Source organism: Dendrobates tinctorius, unplaced genomic scaffold (assembly GCF_039654945.1).
Source record: "Dendrobates tinctorius isolate UK_male_01 unplaced genomic scaffold, ASM3965494v1 ptg000039l, whole genome shotgun sequence".
NCBI classification, from domain to species: domain Eukaryota; kingdom Metazoa; phylum Chordata; class Amphibia; order Anura; family Dendrobatidae; genus Dendrobates; species Dendrobates tinctorius.
Window position 1 is genome coordinate 12,866,003 of NW_027361707.1, and position 22,765 is coordinate 12,888,767.

The 22,765-nt window shown below is 44.9% G+C and overlaps 1 protein-coding gene across 1 annotated transcript in view; it reads left to right on the forward strand.

The window, feature by feature from the left end:
• Positions 1–3,125: 3,125 nt before the first annotated feature.
• CLNK (cytokine dependent hematopoietic cell linker) overlaps positions 3,126–22,765 on the forward strand; it is a 102,607-nt gene continuing 82,967 nt past the window's right edge. Inside the window, exon 1 of the mRNA XM_073574741.1 lies at positions 3,126–3,150. The gene's annotated coding sequence lies outside the window, so the exon portion shown is untranslated. The remainder of the gene's footprint in view (positions 3,151–22,765) is intronic.

Genomic DNA, 22,765 nt, shown 5'->3' on the forward strand with positions numbered 1-22,765 from the left:
AAAAAACGGAATGTTGCTAACGCATGCCAATTTTGACATGTGTTACGATGCGTTATACTAATGGAGGTCTATGGATGCATTACAATATCTGTTACATTGCGTTTTGGCCACTTAAAAACGTATCCCTTTGACGGACTGCCCTAGCGCAATGTGAACCCAGCCTTACATAACTGCATTAAAACCTCACCGGAATCCGCTTGATATTGCGATCTTGCAGGGAGCTGAGCACATGTGACTTCCTCAGAGATCCGGGAGAAATGGTTACAACTTGCTAACCCAGAAGCTGAAGGGGTGGTTCTGAACAGAATAACCATTAAAGGAACAGGATTCTAAATCCAAGAACGGGGCAACTATGACATCTAATGGCCATAGCTGGAACAGCACTTAAGAAATGTCTTCCTGCACATAAATGGGCAGAACAGTGGGTATTGTGGTAAAGGTCTGCCTGTGACATATAGCTGCTTCCACAGTGATCTGTCTTTCATGAGCTCTCTGAATGGCCTCACATTCTCCTCTATGGTGGCTTCCTCCCCATGCAATGACACCTTCTACTCATACCACACAACTCCCTGGCTTTTATCTTTAGGTCCTTACTTTCCTCCAATTGTTCTGGGAATTCCTCTCCAGTGCCATCTTAAAGGCTAGTTCCTTCCAAAACCCCAATTGCTCAGTCTTTGAACAGTTCTTTTTAATTGACCCCTAATTCATGGGCCCTTGTTTGAAGGTTCACCATAGTCCAATTTAAGTATCCTGAGGTTCTGACTTTCTGGTTCAATTGGTTGCTGGGTCGCTGTTCTCCATTCCCTCTTCACTTATCCCACTGCTTCCATCCAGTTTTTGATGGGGTGTGTGAAAGAGCAGGTGGGGAGAGCAGACTAGTGAACAATATGAAAGACCTTTATTGGGACTGGGAGAATATTCCACTGAACAAAGATATGATTCCTTAGTGTCTGCAATGTGGCCACAGGAAAAGAAACAAATCTGGGGGTGCCACTCAGTAATACGAAATTAGGAAAAGTTGGAAATTTGCAGCTTCCAATTTTGTGGGAACATTTTGTGGAGTCCCTTTTCTTTCCTATGACTGTGTCCTAATTAACAAAGCAACGTCTATAAAGACATGGTTGGGGAAGTTTGATGTAGAAGAACATGACCTCACAGACTATTATCCGTCTTGCTCTTGGAGTGATCTTTATTATTTGTTGAATTTCCTCCTTTTGTACACAATTTGACTATGGATTGGTGGAATCCAAACTCTTTTCCAGGCTGATGATCATGAAGAATTCTTCTTCTAAGGTCTTCAGAAATCACTTTTATTTGTGCCATGATACACTTCTCTTCTACAAAATGTGTTGTGAAGATCAGGCTTTGATGGAACCCTGTTCTATAAGTAAAACAGGTTGCCCACTCACACCTGATTGTCAACCCATTGAATGAAAACACCAGACCTTAATTCCACCTGTTAATACAAAAGAGTCACATACGTTTTTCAATCACAAACAATGCAACATTGGATCATTTTCTCAATAAAAAATATGACAAAGTCTAATATTTTTTACTCCTTTTTTTGATTTGGTTCCCTTTATCTACTTTGATGACGTTTGTAGAAATCTGATATAGTTTTACGTCAAAGGACAATTCTGAAGGCTTCACAAACTTTCAAGTACCACTGTAATTGCAGATTTTAATTTGTATATAAAATTTGCACTACAGATTAATGTGCTTATTTTTTTCTGCAATACATTGATGAGATTTGATAACATTTTATTAACTCTTTTGCAAATGAAATATTAAATAAAATTTACTGCTATTTGTGAATGTACAAAGGTTCCTATTGAATGACAAGAAGCAGAGATGTTGACAATCATGATTTGAAATCTTGCAGAAAACACATGGCATAAATGACTAACAATTCATTATACAAACACAACTTTAATTTTCTGAATGCGGAATGTCCCTTTAAGTCTGTAATTTTCTTTTCTTCTTGGATGTAATTGTATTTTTTTTTGCTTTGATCGTTTTGCCGGCGTTGATACCTTAACGTGCATAAAGCCAGATTCTGACAGAATTTGAGTACATTGATGTTATCAGGATAGGAACTGAGTAACTTGATATCCCGCCACAGTCTCAATGGAGATGACCTTGTCATTTCTTATCTAAGTGACACTTTGAAATGTTAAGGATGATCCTTGCGATGGTCACAAAAATAAAGCAATGCTTATATTCACTGAAGAGATTGCTATATAATTGAGACCGGTAGATATAGATTAGAAAATGATTGGTGTCATTAAAAAATAGAATCACTTAATAGCAAAAAAAAATTAGGCTCTTGTTACATTTGGAGTGTACCTCTGTGTTCGCCCCACTACAAATCTTACTTTAGTACTTGACTACTGTAAGATTTGTGGCGTAAGGAAGGCATAAGAAATATTTTTATGATGAGTGGGGTTTTTCACATCTCCGTCTTGCCCAAGCTCTATCCATTTTGTCAGAGTTGAGGAAAAAACTTAGGTTGTAAATTTTTAGTGCAGTGTGTTGTGCCAAAAAACTATGACTTATCAGTTCTCACAGATTCTTATGCCTCTTATTATGTCTTCACCACCCCTGATCTCCAATCCACTGTATCGGTCTTCTGTTCTACTGTCACTCCTTGTCAATGATGAGGCCAATCTTACGCCTTTTATTGTCCTCACGCATTTGCATGGGGAAGGCAACATGCTTCTGGATTGGGAAGCTGTGGTGGCTGTGGAGGCAGTGTAATAACAGGCAGAGGAAGGTTGAGTTTAAAGTTTTATTTCAGCAAAATTTTGTCTGGCAGGCAGGTTTTTTGCTGGATCCATGCAAATCAAATGTTAAAAAATAAAGTTCTGGCAAATTTGAAATTTTTGGGAAAATTAGCCCATAATTCTTTTAATTTAAAATCAATATTCTCATCTGTATAGTATGTGTAGCAGTTACCTGATGGAGAAGCACACATTGGGTCTCAGAAGCCACTGATGGTGTCACAATGATCTGTAAATATACAGTATGGTGCATTTGAAATTAGATCACATCAGCATCATGTTTTATTTTTCACAAATGAAAAATTTCTAATATGGTATTTTTGCTTTTTTTCCTTCCACAGTGACCATTGGCATATACAACATGAAAAAGGTAAGAAATGCAAGATACACAGTGCTACCTTAAAATAGGCAAAATGATTGTCAGGTCATTGGAATGGTGCACAACTATCACAAATCATTAAGGCAGCTCAGGGTCTGCTGGAATTTAAATGTAGTTTTTTTCCTTTGGTCCAGTAAGAGTTAATGTCTGTCTATTGCTGGCAGCTTCTTTTAGGCTGGTCAGCTGATGTTGGTTGGTAACCACTCGTAGCTCCCTTTAAATAGTCACATGCCCCATCAGCTGATCATCGGTTATAAAGTTTACTTCTTTGCAGACCAGCTAGGTGTTGGAGCTTTCCTGTGACTGTGGTATTGCCGCAGTTGGCGTCCAGTTTTCCAGGTGCCATTTATTCTACTGCTGCAGAGCTTAGCAGCAGATTTGGAGATGAGTTATATTCTTCTGTCTATCCCTTGTTTGTCTCTTTTCCGGTGTTGTATTACTGGCAGTGGTGAGGCTAGCAAACTTACAGGCCAGTGCACTAGTCAGGGATAGCAGAGGTGAGAGCAAGGGACAAGGTACGTGACGGTGGAAGGTGGAAGGACCCATATAGGGCGGTAGGGGGAACTTAGGGACAGACACAGGTCGGTGTCAGGAGGTGTCCCATCCCCCTCTCCCTAGCATGAGGGCCTTCCTCTTCCTTTATCATCCCGTTGTTCCTATATGTTGTGCCGCCCGCCGGACATACCCATGTGCGGATGTGACAACAACCATATCAATTCTTTTGAGATACTCAATTATTATAGATATAAAGCTTTAGTTAATGCAGTCCCACCAAGGACAACATCTGAAGAAGTTTGTATATTGTCCCCTTGTTTGCATGGGTTTCCTCCGGGTTCTCCGGTTTCCTCACACACTCAAGAGACATACTGATATGGAATTTATGTTGTGAGTCCTGGTGGGATCAGTGATGTTTGTGTCTGCAAAGAGCCGTGCTATATATTTTTAAGAGGGCTGTCTCATGCTAAGATATTACTGATTTATTTTTAGCATAGGATATCAATATCTGATTGCTGGAAGTTCGATACCGAACACCTCACACTAATAAGCTGATACCTGCAGTTGCTGGAAGTTCACCGTGTATAGAGCCAGAACATAACAAGTCCTTACACTTCATAATGGCCATTCATAAGTACTGCAGCTGAGATGCAGTAACCTGGAATGTCCACTAAATGGTATCCTGAGTTGGGTGTATTGGATGTCGGACCTCCAACGACCTCCTCCCAATCTGTCTTCCTAACCTCAGCCAATCCTGACACTGTATACCAAGGCTGGCAGTAACGGCCCTGTTTCCTCATGACGTTTCAATGCAGCCGCAGTTGTGACTCCGGTGACGTTGCCTCCTCACTGCCTGACCTTTGGCGAGTTTCTGCTGGGCCCGGAGAGACTGGGACTCGACCCCTGACTGACGAAGTCTGGCCTCCAGGTCTCCTCAAGAACAGTCCGTCCCTTAACTGGACACTCTGTTGGTTAGGCATCCTGCTGAAGCCGATCATGCCGGCCTCCACGCCATTCCAGGTCTGTGGCTTCTCCTCTCCTGCTTTTGGCTCCAACTCCTCCTGAGGTTTGTCGCGCAAGACTTTTATATCCCAGGGCTCCATCTCATGAGTTACATGATCTACATCAGCACGTGAAACTGCCTCTCCTGAAACCTTTCCGGTACATGTTGGTTTCACCTGATTGCGCCCGGCCAGTAGATGGCGATCTCCCTCACTATAGTCGCATACCACAAGGATTCCTCAGGGGTAGAGATGAGCAACTTTGCCTTTTTTCGGGTCGAGTCGGGTTTCATGAAACGAAATCGGCCAACTATAGAGAAAATTCAGAGGCCGACTGAAACAAGAAACCTTAATTTGCTTCCTAATAATAGTTATGCATTGAAAACTGTGGGATATTTGGCTAAAGTTGTGGGGGGGTTGGGCTGGCTCCAGGTTTTCGTGTGCCCTGGGCCAAAGAGTGTCAGTGCGCCCCTTTAACACATACCACAACTCATGATGCTCCAATACGCCACAGAAATATAGGTATAGTACAATGACACATACTTCACTCCTTACATGACATGACTGATCTATTTTAAATTGTACAATAGCTCAAAAACAGGACAGTATATTACTCCATACAGTATTATGGCCACCACATTGTGCGCCATACAGAATAATGAGCCCCATATATTTCTCCATACCAAATAATTAGTCACATATAATGTTCCATACAGTATCTGATGAGCTCCACATAATGCTCCATATATAATGGGCCCCATTTGTAATGTTCCAGTCTATAATGTGCCCCTTAGATGCTTCTCCAGTGTCTGATCTGCCCCATTTACATTGCTCCAGTACATGATGGGCCTCATGGATGATGCTCCAGTGTATGATGGGCTACAATAATGCTCCATATATAATGGGCCCCATTTGTAATGCTCCAGTGTATAATGTGCCCCTTAGATGCTGCTCTAGTGTCTGATCTGCCCCATTTACATTGCTCCAGTACATGATGGGCCTCATGGATGATGCTCCAGTGTATGATGGGCTCCAATAATGCTCCATATATAATGGGCCCCATTTGTAATGCTCCAGTGTATATTGTGCCCCTTAGATGCTGCTCCAGAGTCTGATCTGCCCCATTTACATTGCTCCAGTACATGATGGGCCCTATTTTTAATTAACCCAGGCATGGTATGTGAAAAGAGCTCCATGGAGTAATCTGAGATGTGTGCTTCCACATCCTTCACTTTTGGTGTGGGTGAAGGAAACAAGGAAAGGGGTTGCTCCTGACCAGAAGCCTAAAGTTATGACTCAGTGCTTGCATTTTTTACAACTTCAGAAGAGGAGGCGATAGAGCTGGAGGCTGTTTCAGCAATGTAAGCCACAAACAGTTCCTGATACTCCGGCTTTAAAAGCAGTCTACCTACTCCCAGAAAAGGGTGCCTTACAGGCCTTCCAGAGCTACACCATGACACTGGCTCAACACCTCCTGCCTTAGCTGCTATTGTGTTTTTGGCACTACCAGCAGATGCACCACCACCACCATCAGTACCAGCTGGCCCTCAACGACCACATCCGTGTCCTCTTCTACCATACTTCCTCATGTTTTTGAAAATGGACCCAAAATAGCAGCAGATATATGGTACTGTATCAGAAGCGTACAGCTCTATACAGTATAGGGATAACAGTAAATCTCCGTATATATTTCATGAGGCATACACAGACGCTCACAGGCTCAGTATGGATTACCCAATAAAATAACAAGTTAAAAAAGAGTACAGTATCACCAGATACAAGGTATATATAGTATAGTGTAAACATTCTGATTCTCCGTATACATTTCAGGAGGCAGACACAAACGCTCTCAGGCCCAGTATGGATTACACAAGATTATGAAAAGCTGTTAATGGGTTATGTAACAGAAGCGTACAGCTGTATACAGTGTTGGGGTAATCTTAAAGTTCCAAATATATTGCCGGAGTAACAGACTGACGTTTGCAGGCTCATTATGGATTACACCAGAATCTAAATAGCTAAAAAGGTTACTGTATAAGAAGCGTTCTGCTGTATTCAGTGTTGGCCAAATTGAAACTATCGGTATATATTTCCATATATGATAATGCCCAGTATCAGAGAACGAGACAAGGCGGTGACCATGGTCCAAAAACGCCTTGTGCATGGATTACCACTCCATATGCTAATCTTAAAAAGGAGAAAACGGAGTAACGGATACAAAATATATGCAAAAGTATAAATTTTATTAGTACTCACATCAAGTGCTGACAAGTATACAAGTTGACTAAAATAGGGGGGATAAGCCCCAATGATACAACAATCAGGACAGACAAGGACAGGGTAAATAAAATGATACCAGTGCTCGAAATCTACATGGCACAACGTTCAGTCAGCCCATGGGCATTGCACATAACAGACATATGTCTAATGGTAAAAGATAGTCAAATATGGCATACTCAATTAAATGTGTATTGTACATAGTTGTACATGTCTAGAGCGCCAAAAAAAAAAAAAAAAAAAACATCCAGAGGGGTCAATGTGCAAGTCCAATGGACACTGAACATAAATGAATCAATGACATGTGAAAGGATTCTTAAATAGTAAATAACATATGTATCAGCATATCAAAACTGCGCAATTATGCCAGAGAGAACCCGGGAGACGACCCGCCCAGCGGTCCAAATGACCGAAGTGTGGAAACAAGTAAAGGCAGGCTGCTTACCGGGGAGCAGAGGAGGTGAAGGCCCATGCAACGACACCCGACGTACGTTTCACGCCCGCCACAGGCGCTTTATCAAGGGAGTTTTATTTTTTTTTTTTTTTTGGCGCTCTAGACATGTACAACTATGTACAATACACATTTAATTGAGTATGCCATATTTGACTATCTTTTACCATTAGACATATGTCTGTTATGTGCAATGCCCATGGGCTGACTGAACGTTGTGCCATGTAGATTTCGAGCACTGGTATCATTTTATTTACCCTGTCCTTGTCTGTCCTGATTGTTGTATCATTGGGGCTTATCCCCCCTATTTTAGTCAACTTGTATACTTGTCAGCACTTGATGTGAGTACTAATAAAATTTATACTTTTGCATATATTTTGTATCCGTTACTCCGTTTTCTCCTTTTTAAGATCGGTATATATTTCCGTAGTCACCCTCAGACGCTCACTCAGTTTGGTTTTGACCAAAATAAAAAATGTTGTAAAAAAGCTCCTGGATAACAAGATAGCAAGTATATATTTTTTAGGGTACAATTGAAATCTCCGTATAAATAGTCCCGTAGTCACTCTCAGACGCTTACACAGTATGGATTTGAACGTAATGCTAAATGTCAAACAAAGGTACTGTATAACAAGATGCAAGCTGTATCGAGTATAGTGTAAAAATTTGTTTCTCCGATTCACCGTATATATAGAAGGCGTAACCCACACACGCTCACTCACTATGGATGATGTAGGGAAGGTGGACTGACAGACAAACTAGCCTGTATTGAGAAGCAGAGGTGTAGCACAATGTAGGTGTGAAACCACTAAGATAAAGAGAAAGGGTGCAGTGTTTTAGCTTGCCCATTGGAGGGCAGTGGAGAGTGTAGGAGTGGGGCTGAATAACTGCTATTGGTCAGAGAAACTGTTAGGTGATGGTGGGCGGAGTTACCAGAACTGAAAGTATAAAAGGCTGAGGGAAGGTTCTGGAAGAGTCAGTCAGCGAAGGGAGCACAGTAAAGAGGAAGTTCTGCTGAGGAAATAGAGACAGTGGAAAGGCTCCAGAGAGGACTGACAGTTGAGGAGGTCACGGGGGGTGGCCCAGAGGATGGTAGCCGCAGACGAAGATGGCCTGGGGTTATCATACAGACGGTGTGCTCAGACTGGTGCAGCGCTGTGGTGGTTGGGCATAGGCCAGCCACAGTGGAAGAGCCACAGAGGATGCCACGATTATAGTTACAAAGGAAGTGAAGGTACCGGGGCCTGTGTACAGAGAAATGTGAAACGGCTGTGGTGAATTGCTGTTGTCGACAGAAGGATGGGCACTAAAAACGGACCTGTTCAATACACACTCTGTCTCAGTCTCGTGTTTGTCTGTGGCAAGAAGAGGGTCCCCCCCCCACAGTTGGTTATCCTACAGATGATACCTTAATACAAATTTTTGAAACAAGGTACTGTATCAGCACATACCAGGTGTGACCAGTCAAGAGTTACATTTCCGTCTATACTTCCGGAGTCAGACACACACACTCACAGGCTCACTATGTATTACACCAGAATTAAAAAAGTAGAAAAAGGGAAAGGTATTCATAGCGTACACCAGTATACAGTTTTGTGGTACTTTTAAATCTTGGTATATACTTCAATCTCAGTAAGCCAGTCAAGAATCTCCGGTACTGGAAATTAAGTGGATAGAAGTATAGATGCAAAGTCGAGTGTTAGCAGAAATTTTGGAATTACTCATCGCGGGAAAACCTCCCGGTAGATGTTGCAGTGGCGATGCAGACCCTCAATTACTGTGTCTGTGGAGAAAGTGAAAAAGGTTCTTTGTGAAGAAAGGATTGCTTTATCGCAGTAGCGTGGATCACATCACTGTTACTCGTCTCCATCAAATTGTGATCACAGGGACAGATGTATCCATGGTCCTCACTGCCTATCATGATGTGTCTGGTCATTTTGAAGTGCAAAAGACAGAAGCCACAGGCTGTAGGTGATTCTATTGGATTGGCTTGAGAGGAGACATTGATGGTCTTCTCTTCCATCCTCCCAGTGGATAGCCATGGAACAAGGAGGTGGAATAAGATTCTGCAGGTGAACAACTGGCTACGTCGATGGTGCCGTCAGCAACAATTTGGATTTCTGGATCACGGAGTGAATTACTTATACGATGGACTACTTGCTAGAGACGGGATGCACCTTACGAAGACTGGAAAGCATGTATTTGGAAGTCGCCTTGCTAAACTTGTAAGGAGAGCTTTAAACTAGAACAACATGGGAAGGGAAGCAAAAGACCAGAAAAAGCCATACACCTGACAAATGCTATTGAGAACTGTGCTATTAGAAGTGGAAAGGAAGAACAAAGACAAAAGAATCTAACTAATAAAAATATTGGAGAAAGAGAAACCTATCACAAACTAAAATGTTTCTATACTAATGCACAAAGCATGGGCAACAAACAAGGAGAATTGGAACTACTAACACAGGGAAAGAAATATGATGTCATTGGAATCACTGAAACTTGGTGGGACAATACACATAATTGGAATACAAGACTAGAAGGATACAACTTATTTGCAAGAAACAGACTTGATAAACGAGGAGGAGGTGTCGCATTGTATGTTAGAAACGCGTATATCTGCACAGAGATTGAAGCTTCAGAGACTGGGAGTTCTGTGGAAACTGTTTGGGTAAGAATACAAGGACAGAACAATGGAAAGGACACCATTGTAGGCATTTACTACAGGCCGCCTGTGCAAGCTGAAGATATGGATGAACTCTTTATGCATCAAATGGCTAAGTTCTCCAAAAAATATGACATAGTTGTCATGGGAGATTTCAACTATCCAGACATTTGTTGGGAATCTCTCTCAGGCAAAACTAATAGGTCAAGGAAATTCTTATCCTCACTTGCAGACAACTTTATCTTCCAAAAGGTAGGGGAGAAAACAAGGGGAACTGCTGCCTTGGATCTAATCTTTATAAACAGGGAGGAAATGGTTGAGGAGGTAAAAGTGGCTGGGACCCTAGGAGGTAGCGACCATGCTGTTTTAGAATTTTGGATAACTAGAGGAGGAAGACCTGTGAAGACTCAGACGTCAAGGTTAGATTTCAGAAAGGCAGATTTTAAGGGATTCAGAAAGAGAATTGGAGGGATCCAATGGCTGGATATCCTTAAAGACAAAAATGTCCAGGAAGGATGGGAAATCTTGAAAAATGAAATTCTCAAAGCACAATTGTTAACAATTCCGAAAAGAGGGAAGAATAGGAAGCATTAAAGGAAACCAGGATGGATGAACACAGAACTTAAGCACATGCTAAAAAGGAAGAAAAAAATGTTTATAAAATGGAAAGAGGGAGGCATATCTAAAGAAGAATATAATGCTGTCTGCAGAACCTGCAGGGCACAAATCAGATTATCCAAAGCTGAAAATGAATTGAGATTTGCAAGAGATGTCAAAAGCAATAATAAAGGATTTTGGGGATATGTCAAAAGTAAAAGAAAAGTCAAAGATGCTATAGGATTTTTACAGGATGAAAATGATGAAATGGTAAGACAGGATGTTGAGAAGGCTGAACTTTTAAATTCCTATTTTGCATCTGTTTTCTCTCAGAAAGGAAATGTAACATCAACTGTTCTTCACTGTCCTATTAAGGGAATAGAAGAATCCAGGATATCTATAAACAGAAAGATAGTGAGGAAACACTTTGCTAACCTAAATGAATTCAAGTCTCCAGGTCCAGATGAATTACACCCCAGAGTACTGAAGGAGATAGCAGAAGAAATTTTTGAACCCCTCTCCATAATCTTTGAAAATTCTTGGAGAACAAGAGAAGTGCCAGAAGACTGGAGAAGAGCAAATGTTGTTCCTATCTTCAAAAAGGGGAAGAAGGTGGACCCAGGCAACTATAGGCCGGTGAGTCTGACTTCTATACCAGGAAAGATCTTTGAACAAATTATTAAACAACATGTATGTCAGTACCTGGATAAGAATGAAGTGATTAAACAGAGTCAGCATGGGTTTGTAACTAATAAGTCATGTCAGACTAACTTAATTTCCTTCCATGACGGAATCACTGATTGGGTGGATCAAGGAAATGCTGTAGATATAGTATATCTTGACTTCAGTAAAGCATTTGACAAAGTCTCTCATACAATCCTTATTGAAAAAATAACTAAGTATGGAATGGACAAGGCAACTGTTAGGTGGATTCTTAACTGGCTTAGTGATCGGACCCAAAGAGTGGTCGTAAATGGCTGCACAACCAGTTGGAAGAATGTCTCAAGTGGGGTACCACAGGGCTCTGTCCTGGGCCCTGTATTGTTCAACATCTTTATCAACGATTTAGATGACGGAATTGAGGGTAAACTGATTAAATTTGCTGATGACACAAAGCTAGGAGGGATAGCTAATACAAGAGAAGAGAGAGAGGATTCAAAAAGATATAAATAAACTGGAGAAGTGGGCAGCAAATAACAGAATGGTTTTTAACAGGGAGAAATGCAAAGTACTGCATCTGGGCAATAAAAATGAAAAAAGCATATACAGAATGGGAGGAATAGGGCTAAGTGACAGCCCATGTGAAAAAGACTTGGGTATACTAATAGATCACAGACTGAATATGAGTCAACAGTGTGATGCAGCAGCAAAAAAGGCAAATGCAATTCTAGGATGTATTAACAGAAGCATACAGTCTAGATCACGTGAAGTCATTATTTCCCTCTACTCTTTGGTCAGACCTCATCTGGAATATTGTGTCCAGTTTTGGGCACCACATTTTAAAAAAGACATCAACAAACTGGAGCAAGTTCAGAAAAGAGCGACCAGGATGGTGACTGGTCTGCAAACCCTGTCTTATGAGGAAAGGTTGAAGGATTTGGGAATGTTTAGTTTGCAAAAGAGAAGACTGCGAGGAGACTTAATAGCTGTCTACAAATATCTAAAGGGCTGTCACATTGTAGAAGGATCAACTTTATTCTCATTTGGACTAGAAAAGACTAGAAGCAATGGGATGAAACTGAATGGGAGGAGACACAGATTAGAAATTAGAAAAAACTTTTTGACAGTTAGAGTGATCAATGAGTGGAACAGGCTGCCACGAGAAGTGGTGAGTTCTCCTTCAATGGAAGTCTTCAAACAGAGGCTGGACAGACATCTGACTGGGATGATTTAGCGAATCCTGCTTTGAGCAGGGGGTTGGACTAGATGGCCCAGGAGGACCCTTCCAACTCTACGATTCTATGATTCTATGATTCTATGAAAAATGGTGGCAGGAATGTCACACGTCTGTGACTATCACAACTGTGAAAGGTGATCATAGGCCACCACTGCATCCGCTTGTAAGTTGACGTCTATTTCAAATGGTAGCCATTGATCATCTGAAGGTATAGGCCAGCAGGACAGGCTATAGCTACATCTTAACCATCATTGATCAATACACCAAATTTCTAGTGGCCGTCCCTGTGAAGGATATAACTGCCCAGACTACACAGCGGTGGAGCAGGGAGAGGTAAGTATTGCAACTTGCAAGTGCTGTGGCCATGACCAAGCGGGGGGGCACAATCTTGGTCGACGGTACTGGCACAGGGCCCCTCATAGTACGCTGGTTTGTCTGTCGGCAAGTGGGCCCTCCCACCGTCTGAGACACTGTATTGTACTATTAGGGGCCCTGTGCCATTGCCGTCGGCCATCAGTGGGCCCATCCACCTGTTCAGAGCAACGGCTCTTGCCGGGGTGTGCCAGGTCTTGACCCCAGCCGTTGGGGGAGGGGTGGGCAGCCCAGTTAGGGAGGTTTAAAAATTGGCATATGCAGATGTGTTGGCTGGACATTCAGCTGCTGCAAAGGGCGTAATTGGGCAAGTCCGAGGAAGAGGAGGAAAAAGCCGAGGCACTTTTCTGGTAACCTATGTGTCATCAGTGGAAGGTGGGACAAAATCCTTTGAAACCCAATACACTAGCAGCAGGGCAAGCGAGCTCCAGTAAGGCATATTGTGCCAATTCAGGTCAGGCGTCCAGTTAAGAGGCCCAATAGTCAAAGGGGAATGACCTGTGAGAGAGAACATTGATATGGGAGGAAAAGTAGTTTGTAACCATAGTAGACAACTGCTGCCTCCTGTCACTTTTAATTGATGCAGTATTAGCAGTCGTGTGAGCGGTACTTGAGAAATCAATCCACAACATGGTCATTAAACCCCTGTCTCCAATGCTACTTCTGCTGTGTGCACCACGAACACCTCTTCCATTGTGCCCACTACGGCTCGTGAGAGAACCAGCACCGCTGCTGAGTGCTGGGAAAGCCTCAAACAAACGGTTTACCAGAGTTGCTTGTTTGTTTGCCAATATTATCTCTAGGTTCTCCTGTGGCATGATGTTGTGTAATTTGCCTTTGTAGCGTGGATCGAGGATGCTGGCCAGCCAGTAGTCGTCATTAAAGTTGAGCGAAACGGGTCAAAAAATTTCAAAAGTCGCCGACTTTTGGTAAAGTCGGGTTTCATGAAACGAAACCTGACCCTAGGGTGAGGTCGGCCACGAGCTCGGTGACTTTAGCGCCAAAGTCGCATTTCAAAAGTTTGTTTTCCGCCCTTTTTCAGCCAATCAGGATCCACGGACACTGTGGGCAACGTGATGACATAGGCAGGGGTCACCACCATCTTTGAGAAGGGCATGCAAGTGATTGGCTTGCTTTGGGGGGCGTCACAGGGGGTATAAAAGGGCGTGCATGCCGACCGCCATGTTACTCATGCTGATTTCAGAATAGGGAGAGCTGCTGCTGCTGATTCTGTAGGGAGAGCGTTAGGCAGGGAAGAAGACACCAAAAACTGCTTCTGCTACTAGCGATTTTGCCTGTACAACTCACCAGTCACTGTGTGTGCAGTGCAAGTGGAGGCTATATTTTGCTGGATCAGCTGTGTTGGTTGTTAGGCTGCCTTATAAGGCTTCCTGATTGCTGCATTGCTGTTTTCCCACTGCTCTGCAAGCTGCATTTTTAAAAGCAATCCAAATTTTTGTTTTGTCCTGTGAGGTACTGAGCGTGCATTTTTTCACACCATACAACCGTGCACGCTCCTCTCTCAGTACCGTGTAACGGCTGTTATCACGGCCACAGCGAAGCTATCTGTGTGTCACTCTGTAAGAATAAGTCGAGGACATGTTCTGTTCTTACAGACCTACACCTTCTAGTTTTCTCTGCTTTTCAAACAGTTAAGTATATTTGCTGTTTGATCACATTCAAAACTATAGAGAGACAGCGTGTGTCAGTCCGTATACTTAAAAAACACGGAGCTTGACAATTTTACGGACACCGGACAGCGGTGTACGTGCACGCTCCTCTCTCAGTACCGTGTAACGGCTGTTATCACGGCCACAGTGAAGCTATCTGTGTGTCACTGTAAGGATAAGTCGAGGACATGTTCTGTTCTTACAGACCTACACTCTAGGGAGATTCCTATTCTGCCCAATTCTATATACACCTTGTAGTTTGTCATACACTAGCCAATTTCTGCCTGTGACATAGCGGTGTGATATTCACTGGGCCTCACACAATCCAACAGTGGCCACAAGTGTGTTCAGAAATTCTACATCTCCCCTGTCCTATAGTGACATTTTTCACACCTGCGACATTGAGCCTGTGACATAGCGGTGTGATATTAACTGGGCCTCACACAACAGTGTCCACAAGTGTGTTCAGAAATTCTACATCTCCCCTGTCCTATTGTGACATTTTTCACACCTGCGACATTGAGCCTGTGACACAGCGGTGTGATATTAACTGGGCCTCACACAACAGTGTCCACAAGTGTGTTCAGAAATTCTAAATCTCCCCTGTCCTATAGTGACATTTTTCACACCTGCGACATTGAGTCTGTGACATAGCGGTGTGATATTAACTGGGCCTCACACAACAGTGTCCACAAGTGTGTTCAGAAATTCTACATCTCCCCTGTCCTATAGTGACATTTTTCACACCTGCGACATTGAGCCTGTGACATAGCGGTGTGATATTAACTGGGCCTCACACAATCCAACAGTGTCCACAAGTGTGTTCAGAAATTCTACATCTCCCCTGTCCTATAGTGACATTTTTCACACCTGCGACATTGAGCCTGTGACATAGCGGTGTGATATTAACTGGGCCTCACACAATCCAACAGTGTCCACAAGTGTGTTCAGAAATTCTACATCTCCCCTTTCCTATAGTGACATTTTTCACACCTACGACATTGAGCCTGTGACATAGTGGTGTGATATTAACTGGGCCTCACACAACAGTGTCCACAAGTGTGTTCAGAAATTCGACATCTCCCCTGTCCTATATACACCTTGTACCTTGTTTTACATTACTATATAGTTTGTGGGATTTTGTGTACATTTTTACCAAAAATGAGGAAGGCTGGTGGAAGAGGCCGTGGAATTGGGCGGGGGTTGCCAGCTGGTTATGATGGTGTTGGTGGTGGATCTGATGGTAGTGGCAAAAGCAAAATAGGACCGAATGCAGGAGGTGTTCAGCCTGCGTCATCGTCTGGCTCCACATGGCCTCGAAGGCTTAGTTTTCTAGGAGTTGGCACACCGCTTTTAAGCCAGAGCATCAGGAAAAAGTTTTGGCTTACTTTGCTGACTCAGCCTCCAGCTCTATCGCCTCCTCTTCTGAAGTTGTAAAAAATAAAAGCACTGAGTCGTCATTGGAGGGTCATGTTCATGAACCACACCTTTCCTTGTGTCCTTCACCCAACCATGATTGAAGGATGACGCAGGCCATACAACTGATTACTCCATGGAGCTGTTTTCACATACCATGCCTGGGTTATCAAGTGAAATGGTGAATTACCCAGGCCAAGATGAATCTGACATGGAGTGCACTGATGCACAGCCACTGATAGATGATTCTGCTGGTACATTCCCTCAGAGCACTACATTGTCCTCGCAGTGTAATGAGCCAGATTCTGACCCTGATGAGACTCAGGTGCCCCTTCCCGCATACTATACCACCATACACGGTGACACAGAGGAAGGTGCACATGACATTGAAGAGGAGGTGATGGATGACCCAGTTGTTGACCCAGATTGGCATCCACTGGGGGAAGAGGGTGCTGCTTCCAATAGCTCAGATGAGGAGGAGGAGCATCCACAGCAGACATCGACATCGCAACAGCTGTTATCTGGCAGGCCCGGAGCACTCCAAAGACAGGTTCCAAAAATCAAAAGAGTTGCTGGACAGCTTGTCCAGATGGTCAAAATAGCACAGCGTGCTAGGCCGCAAAATGTCTTCCAAAGTAGGAAGAGTGCAGTGTGGCACTTTTTTGAACAAAATCCTCATGATCAGGTCAAGGTTATCTGTAAGAAGTGCACAAAGACCTTTAGCCGAGGGAAAAATCTGAAAAATTTGAATACCAGTTGCATGCTTAGACATTTAACCAGCATGAACTTGCAAGCGTGGACACAACACCAAACCTCAAGTACCACATGTGCAACTGATCACAAAGAAGGTAGTCAGCAACGCTACATTGTTTCCCCCACTGTAAGCCCAGCGGTTAGCACAGCAGCAAATGATGAGGTGTCGTTGCAAGGCCAAAGCAGTCAGGGAATCCCACTGTTATATCAACGAAAGACTGAATCTAGGCCATCAGAAAGAACACCAACTCCATCATCATCATCAACCCTCTCTCAGTCCTCCCTGTCCACCGCTAGTTCCACCATATGCAGCTCTCAAGTCCAGCTCACCCTCCCAGAGACTATGAGTAGGTCAAGAAAGTACTCAGTCTCTCATCCGCGTACACTGGGTTTGAACGCCCACATTGCCAAACTAATCTTGTTAGAGATGATGCCCTATCGGTTGGTGGAAAGCGCAGCTTTCCGCTAACTCATGGCCTATGCAGTACCACGCTATGACCTACCCAGTCGCCACTTCTTCTCTCGCAAAGCCATCCCAGCCCTCCACCATCATGTGAAAGACCGCATTGTCCATGCACTCAAGCAGTCAGTGAGTGGAAAGGTGCACCTCACAACAGATGCATGATCCAGTCGGCATGGCCAGGGCCGTTACGTGTCCATCACTGCGCACTGGGTTAATGTGGTGGATGCTGGGTCCACAGGGGACAGCGGTTTTTCTACAGTGCTGCCTAGCCCACGGTATAGGAAACAGTTGGCTGTAGGCGTTCTACCCTCCTCCTCCTCCTCCTCCAGAAGCGAAAGCTCGTCCACAGAGCGCAGTCGTACGAGCACTCCATCTGCAGCTGCCACTGTTGCACACGAGGTGTCCCCCTATCGAGCAGCTAGTGGAAAGCGTCAGCAGGCTGTGTTGCAGATGATGTGTTTGCGCGACAGACACACCGTGGAGGTGCTGGCCGAGTACTTTCAGCGACAAACTGAGTCATGGCTGGGCAGTATACATCTTGAGGCAGGCAAGGTTGTTAGTGATAACGGCCGTAATTTTGTGGCAGCCAAAGCCCTTTCAAAACTCAGCCACATACCTTGCTTGGCTCACACCTTGAACCTCGTGGTGCAGTGCTTCCTCAACAATTATCCGGAGTTAACAGCCCTGCTCCAGAAGGTGCGAAGACTGTGCGTGCACATCCGCCGGTCGCCTGTAAACTCCATTCGTATGCAGAAGCTGCAGCGATTGCTCCACCTTCCCAACCACCGCCTCATTATCGACATTGCAACAAGGTGGAACTCCACCCTGCACATGGTTGAGCGGCTGTGCGAACAGAGGCAGGCCATAATGCATTTGTGGGAGGATACACGGCCAGGCACTTTGAGAGCAGACATGGAGTTGACAGGTGTGCAGTGGTCGAAGCTGAAAGACCTCTGTAAAGTCCTTCAGTGTTTTGAGGAATGCAAACGGCTGGTAAGCGCAGACGACGCCATCCTAAGCATGAGCATCCCACTTATGCGTCTGCTCATGCAAACTTTGACGCACCTTAAGGAGCAGGCTTCTGCAGCCAATGTTGACGAGGAGGAAGAGGAGGAGGGAATCCTTGATGACATTCAGCCATTGTCTGCTCAGGGACCTATCCTGGACGAGATGGAGGAAGAAGAGGAGGAGGAGGATGATGATGGGGATGATTACTTAGGGGAGGAGAATGTGTCTCGTGGGGCAAGTGAAAATGTTGGCGAGGCAAGGTCTGGTACAGGGTTTGTGCGTGACTGGAGGGATGTGGATTTGCCAGAAAGTGCTCCTCCAACCAGCACTCGCAGTGCATCATTGACACCGGGAACATTGGCCCACATGTCAGATTATGCCTTGCAGATCCTAAAAAGGGACCCCCGCATTGCCAAAATGATGAACGATGACGACTACTGGTTGGCCAGCATCCTGGATCCATGCTATAAAGGCAAATTACAAAACATCATGCCACAGGAGAACCTTGACCTAATATTGGCTAATAAACAAGCAACTCTGTTAAACCGGTTGGTTGAGGCATTCCCAGCACACAGCAGCGGTGATGGTTCTCACACGAGCCATACGGGCCGGGGGCAGCTTGGCAGAGGTGTTCGTGGTGCACACAGCAGAAGTGACGTTGAAGACAGGGGTTTCATGACAATGATGTGGACTGATTTTTCAAGTACCGCTCACACAACTGGTAATACTGCATCGATGGAAAGTGACAGGAGACAGCAGTTGTCAACTATGGTTACAAACTACCTTTCCTCCCATATCGATGTTCTCCCGCACAGGTCATTCCCCTTTGACTATTTGGCCGCTAAACTGGACACCTGGCCTGAATTGGCACAATATGCCTTACAGGAGCTCACTTGCCCAGCTGCAAGTGTGCTATCGGAAAGAGTCTTCAGTGCAGCTGGATCAATCCTGACAGAAAAAAGGACCCGTCTGTCAACCCAAAATGTGGATGATCTAACCTTCATTAAAATGAACCATGCATGGGTTTCCAAGGATTTTGTCCCACCTTCCCCTGATGACACATAGGGTGACAGAAAAATGGCTTGCTTTGGTCCTCCACTTCCTGGGACTTGAACAATTTTTCCTTTTGCATCAGCTGAATTTCCAACATCAACATATGCCACTTTCTAAAACTCCCTAACTGTGCTGCCTCCCCCCCCCATGGCCGGGGTCACCACCTAGCGCACGAAACCGTGTAAGTGCCGTTGCCCTGGACAGGTGGGTAGGCCTACTCTTGGGCACGGGCACTGGCACGAGTGGGCCCCCCTTGCTTGGGCAGGGCCCCAGCATTTGCAATCTTTACCTCTCCCTGCTCCTCCGCTGTGTAGTCTGGGCCATCAAATCCATACTGTGCCTGACACCGTTTGAGCCTGCCTCCTGATCTATAGACATATATTTTGAATGTGTACACTATGCTATCCATACATGTTATCCAGGGTTTCGGTACCCTTTCTCACCTTTGTGCAATCACGTGTAATCCATACTGGGCCTGACACCGTCTGAGCCTGCCTCCTGATGTATAGACATATATTTTTAATGTGTACACTATGCTATCCATACATGTTATCCGGGGATACGGTACCCTTTCTTACCTTTGTGCAATCACGTGTAATCCATACTGGGCCTGACACCGTCTGAGCCTGCCTCCTGATCTATAGACATATATTTTGAATGTGTACACTATGCTATCCATACATGTTATCCGGGGATACGGTACCCTTTCTCACCTTTGCGCAATCACGTGTAATCCATACTGGGCCTGAGAACGGCTGGCGAGCTGTTAAGCAAGCTACAGCACCTGTGGTTTGCACACGTAAGTTTTTCATTTTTTCAGAAATGACGGTTAGGCCTAATTCCGGAACTGCGGTTAACCTGCACTTACTTGGAAATCATCGTTCGCGGGTAATAATTGTAATCACAGATCCCCATCACTAACGTTGTTCAGCGGGTTATCTGCACCTGTAAGCGACAAACACTGGCCTTTTCAGTGTAGCGCACATGCAGCCACGGACATGTAAGGGCATGACACACCAGTTATTGGCCAATCTCACGTGCCAGAGCCTGGCGTGTCCCTCTAGTAAGCCGGACTCGGACAGCGGGGCATGACGGAGTCTCGTTCGTTAACGGAATTAAGCTTGCAATGTGTGCATCTTTTTTGTTGCTTGATGGTTGAGGTTGCCCGTGTTGAGTCAAATTACGCCGTAGGCTCCACTCCTGGTGGTGCCCTTCTGGACATTCCTTTAAGGTTCAGCTTTGCAACCATACTGGCCACGAAAAACAAACACTTTGCCTTCATGAATGCTGTTTGGAGGGTCGTGACTCGTGGGAATAACGCTGCCCAATCAGTTAACCTGCTAGAGAGATCCTTCGTTGCTCCCAAGCATGACATCACACTCCCTAGGAGGAAGGTAATGCCACTGTGGCGACCGTACTCCTGGGGGCGACACAAGTGCACTGATGCCCAGCCACTGCTCAATGAATCTGCTGGTACATTGACCCAGACCACTACATTCCCCTCGCACGCTACACAGCCTGAATCTGACCCTGATGAAACTCAGGTTACCCTTCCCATATACAGTTCCATCTTACACGGTGACAAAGAGGAAGCTGCAGATGAAAGTGCAGGTTCGGCCCACCCGCCGTCAGACACACCACCGTACTATCAGGGCCCTGTGCCAGTGCCATCGCCAATGAGTGGGCCCCCCCTGCTTGCTCAGGATCACAGCACTTGCAAGGTTGAAATACTGTGCAGTGAGATGGAAGATGGGGACGACGAGGAGTCCAGACTAGTACAGGGATTCCCTAGCGAGGAGACTTATTTCATTGTTTTCAATGTTGGGACAGCAATTTTTGGGGAGCACTATACTCTGGAGAATGATAGATGGGGCCCACCATACACTGGAACATTCCAAAGGTAGACATCAGACACTGGAGCAGCATTTACAGGGCCCATTATACACTAGAGCATTAGAAATGGGGCCCATTATGTTTTGAGCATTATTTGGGGCCATAAGACAGTGGAGCTTCATCCTTGGGGACCAACATATACTGTAGCATTATGTGGAGCTCATCATATACTGTTTCAAACATTATATGGGACCAATGATTCTGTATGGAGAAATAGATGCGCCTCGTCATGAGATGTAAAAAGTGAAGTATTTTTCATTGTACTATACCGCTATTTCTCTGCCGTATCGGAGCATGATGAGTTGTGGTATGTGTTAAAGGGGCACTCTTTCGCCCAGGGCACATGAAAACCTGGAGCCAGCCCTACCCCCCCACAACTTTAGCCAAATAACACCCATTTTTCAGTGCCTAATTTGTATTATGAAGTTAATTAAGGTTGACAAGCTTAAGTAAGAAGAATTGATGCTTCTGGCATTCAAATGGGCACTGTAGGTGTGTTTCCTGTCCTCCTCTCACTGCCGACTTTAATTCCCCATTGACTTACATTGGGTTTCGTGTTTCGGTCAGACCCCGACTTTTCCCTATAGTCGGCCGATTTTGCTCGACCCGACTTTTGGAAAAGTCGGGTTTCATGAAACGAAACTCGACCCTAAAAAAGCAAAAGTCGCTCAACTCTAGTCGTCATCCCTCATCATTTTGGCAATGCGGGGGTCCCTTTTTAGGATCCGCAAGGCATAATCGCACATGTGGGCCAATGTTCCAGGTGTCAATGATGCACTGCCCGTGGTGGGTGGAGGAGCAGTTTTTTGGAAATCCATATCCCTACAGTCACGCACAAACACTGTCCCTGACCTTGGAACGCCAACATTTTCTCTTGCCCCCTGAGAAACATCCTCCTGCCCAAAATAATCATCCCCCTCATCCTCATCCTCCTCCTCTTCCTCTTCTCCCTCCAACTCATCCAGGACAGTTCCCTGACCAGACAATTGCTGACTGTCAAGGCTTCACTCCTCCTCCGCTGCAGATGCCTGATCCTTAATGTGCGTCAAACTTTGCATGAGCAGACGCATAAGTGAGATGCTCATGCTTATGATGGCGTCGTCTGCGCTTACCAGCCGTGTGCATTCCTCAAAACACTGAAGGACTTTACAGAGGCCTTTCAGCTTTGACCACTGCACACCTGACAATTCCATGTCTTCCCTCAAACTGCCTGCCGGTGTATCCTCCCACAAATGCATTACAGCCTACCTATGTTCGCACAGCCTCTCAGCCACCTTGTTGCAACGTCTATGATTAGGAGGGGCTTGGGGAGGTGGAGCAATCGCTGCAGCTTCTGCATACGACTGGAGTGTACGGCCGAGCGACGCATGTGCGAGCACAGTCTTCGCACCTTATGGAGCAGGGATGCTAACTCCGGATAATTATTAAGGAAGCACTGCACCACCAGGTTCAAAGTGTGAGCCAGGCAAAGTATGTGTGTGAGTTTTGCACGGGCTATGGCTGCCACAAAATTACAGCCGTTATCACTGACTACCTTGCCTGCCTCAAGACGTAGACTGCCCATCCATGACTCTGTTTGTCGCTGCAAGCAGTCGGCC